This window comes from Hyperoodon ampullatus, assembly GCF_949752795.1.
Source record: "Hyperoodon ampullatus genome assembly, chromosome: 5".
Taxonomy (NCBI): Eukaryota; Metazoa; Chordata; class Mammalia; order Artiodactyla; family Ziphiidae; genus Hyperoodon; species Hyperoodon ampullatus.
The window spans coordinates 29268437-29271470 of record NC_136918.1 but is presented as its reverse complement, the minus strand read 5'-3'; the positions used below and the strand labels follow the sequence as shown (position 1 = coordinate 29271470).

Sequence of the window (3034 nt, the reverse complement as noted above, 5' to 3'; positions counted from 1 at the left end):
GCAGCATGGGATCTAGGCATACGGGCTTCAGTAGTTGTGGCTCTCGGGCTCTAGAGCGCAGGCTCAGTAGTTGTGGCCCACAGGCTTAGTTGCTCTGTGGCATGTGGGTTCTTCCTGGATCAGGGCTCGAACCCGTGTCCCCTGCATTGGCAGGCTGATTCTTAACCACTGTGCCACCAGGGAAGCCCTGGGGAGATGCACTTTAATGGGTTTAGTTTCAGTTTAGCAAGACAAAAAGTTCTGGAGATCTGTTGCACAGCAGTGTGAACATATGTAACACTACTGAAATGTATGCTTAAAATGGTTAACATAGTTAAAAAGAAAAAAGGGTGGATTTTAGGATATGTGCATTATATCTCAAAAAAAGTTATATGAAAAAATTTTAAAGCAAGTTGCAAAACTGTTTGTTAAAAATGTGTACATAGAACAGAAGTAAAATGTAAGAATCTATTGAAAATGTTAACAGTGGTTGGATTACATGTGAAAATCTATATTTTTCTGCACTTTCAGACTTTTCTTCTGGTGATAATGTATTACCTTAATATATAAAAAGCAAAGCACTTCCTCTGTTTAGGGGTCAAAACAAGAAAGGTGATACTTGAGCTGGAGTGTTTGTAGTCACAAGGGATGGCGATTCACTAACTTTTGGCTCACTTGGGGATGCGGCTGACCCTTGTGACTCCTAGCTGGCTGGCCAGTCTGGAGACAAAGCATCACTTCTGTCTTTGTTAAATGACAAATTGCCATGAGTTTGAGGACAGTCGTCCTTCCCAATGCCTATAATTACCTCCTTAACACTGGAGTCTACAGGAAGGATGTTTTTCTCTACCAGCTCCATAGGACGAGGTCTTTGAGCAATCTTTTCATTCAGATCATCAGCTAGTCGAGCTCTTTTCAACTTCATCTGAGTAGCCTGCAAGGATGGCTCTGCAAACGTTCTTTCTAAAATGGGCATCCTGACAAGTTCAGAACCATTGGGTCGGCTCCAGGTCTTGTGCTTCAAAAAGTTTATGGTTCTGGCCCCTTCCAAGTCTTTTAATTGCTCCTGGAATGCCGCTGGGCTCTTCGGAGGTGGCATGATGCCCTGGTCCACTAGCTGTCCTCTCGTCCTCTTTGTTGCAGCCTCGGCTGGAGCATAATCTTCCTTTTGTTCCGAGGGGGCAGGTGCTGACTGGAGAGCAAGGAGAGCCCCTGCAATTTGTGGGCAATGGCTTCACTTTGAGGACTTGGGGCAAGATGGGTTAAAAGGTCCCACTTCATCCTCGGTGTCTAGTGTCCCTGTGTGACCCATTGTGTTCCAGCCTCTGGCAGCAGAGGCTATGAGACACCTCTTAAATGTGGCCTGTTGAAGAGACTCAGTAAAAATATTTTATTATTTTACTGTCTTACACTCTCTTTCTTAGCACCTTAGCACCTAGTCGAGCTCTTTTCAACTTCATCCGAGTAGCCTGCAAAGACGGCTCTAGGAGGAAGCTACCAGGCCACCTCCTCCCCGCGTGCTGCCGCCCGCGATCTCGCGAGACCGTCACTTGCAGTCTTGACTGAGGTTAGAGGATCCACTTCCGAGGTGTCTTCCCTCATTTGGCTGACACGTTGGTGTTGGTTGTTGGCAGAAGTCCTCAGCTCCTTGCTACGTGGCCGTGTGTTGAAGTACAGAACACGGGAGTAAAAATTAAGTGTGCAACTTTAAGAATAGGGGGTTCCGTTTGGAGCATTTCATTTGAAGGTGCCTCAGGGAAACTTTAGGGATTTCGAAGGGCAGTTAGATATACGAGTCTGGTGATCAGAGGCAAAGGTGGAACGGTAATGAAGATTTAGTAGTCATCAATACATAGGCAGTAACTCAGACCATGGAGTGAATGAGACGGCTGAATGGGAAAACCTCAGAGGAGGGAGTTTTGGAAGAGGCAGGGGGGATGCTGGGATCATGGGGGAATCCACAGCCTCAATTTGAGAAGGTTGTCAAGGAGATACTGGTCCTGGAGGAGGGTCACATTCAGTCATGGCCAGCAGTCCCAGGGAAAATAGAGATACAAGCTACCAAGGCAAGTACGGGAAGCCAGGTGAACTGGGGGAGGAGGAATGAGGCAGTAGAAGCACATGAGGGCACGAGAGGAGGATTTCTGAGGATGACAGAGATGAGGGTCACAGATGGAAATACCCAAAGGGTATAGAACTTGGGTTATCTGTTTTTCTGTGTTTTCCCTTGTTAGGATATCACTGTTGGCTCACTCTAGGAGTTGGCTCTGTAGCAGGTGTCTGTGCTGGGTTTTTAGGGCACAGGGCCTAGCAAGCTGAAAATAGGAGAAACTGAAGACAGAGATTGATATTTCAACATGGTTGAGTGGCAGGTGCTGTTGATGTCCTATCTGACAGGAGCTATATCTCCCCCTTATCAGGTTCTTAACTGACGCCAGATCCTCATACCTGAAGCCACGGACACTGCATGAGAAGCCACGATAACCCCTGAACCCAGGATCAGAACTCTTCCCACCTCAGCTTGCTTCCATCATCTTTGTCCCTTGTCACATAGGAGCTGACTCTTATTACCAGCTTGCAGAAATCCATTCCCAGGCCTTGTTTTGCCTTGGAATTCTTGCCCAGATGGTTGGGGCTAGGACACTCCCTTGAAGACTCTCAACCTTTGATGGAATCAATAGCCATGATGATTTGGAGGCCAGAATTATCTCCTGGTAAATCTATCAGCTAGATTGCTTAGATCTGGAACTGGGATGAAGAGCCCTACATGGGAGAACATAGCCTGGAGAGATCAAGCCTAAAAGCCAAATCCAGAGGATCAGAGACCAGGATCCATGAATGTGGTTCTGCAGATCCAGGATCATAGTGAGAAGAGACCAGAAACAATAATTAATAAGAACCATAGGAATTCCCCGGTGGTCCAGCGGTTAGGACTCTGTACTTCCACTGCAGGGGGCATGGGTTCAATACCTGGTTGGGGAACTAGGATCCCACATGCCATGCCACCGCATGGTCAAAAAAAAAAGAGATAACTGTAATCAACATTTTTGAGAGC

At 46.8% G+C, this 3034-nt stretch overlaps 1 pseudogene across 1 annotated transcript; it reads right to left on the bottom strand.

Moving 5' to 3' along the window:
- Positions 1-577: 577 nt before the first annotated feature.
- LOC307053699 (myocardin-related transcription factor B-like) lies at positions 578-1078 on the bottom strand (annotated as a pseudogene). Its single transcript has one exon. The product of its transcript is annotated as a myocardin-related transcription factor B-like (transcript).
- Positions 1079-3034: the final 1956 nt, after the last annotated feature.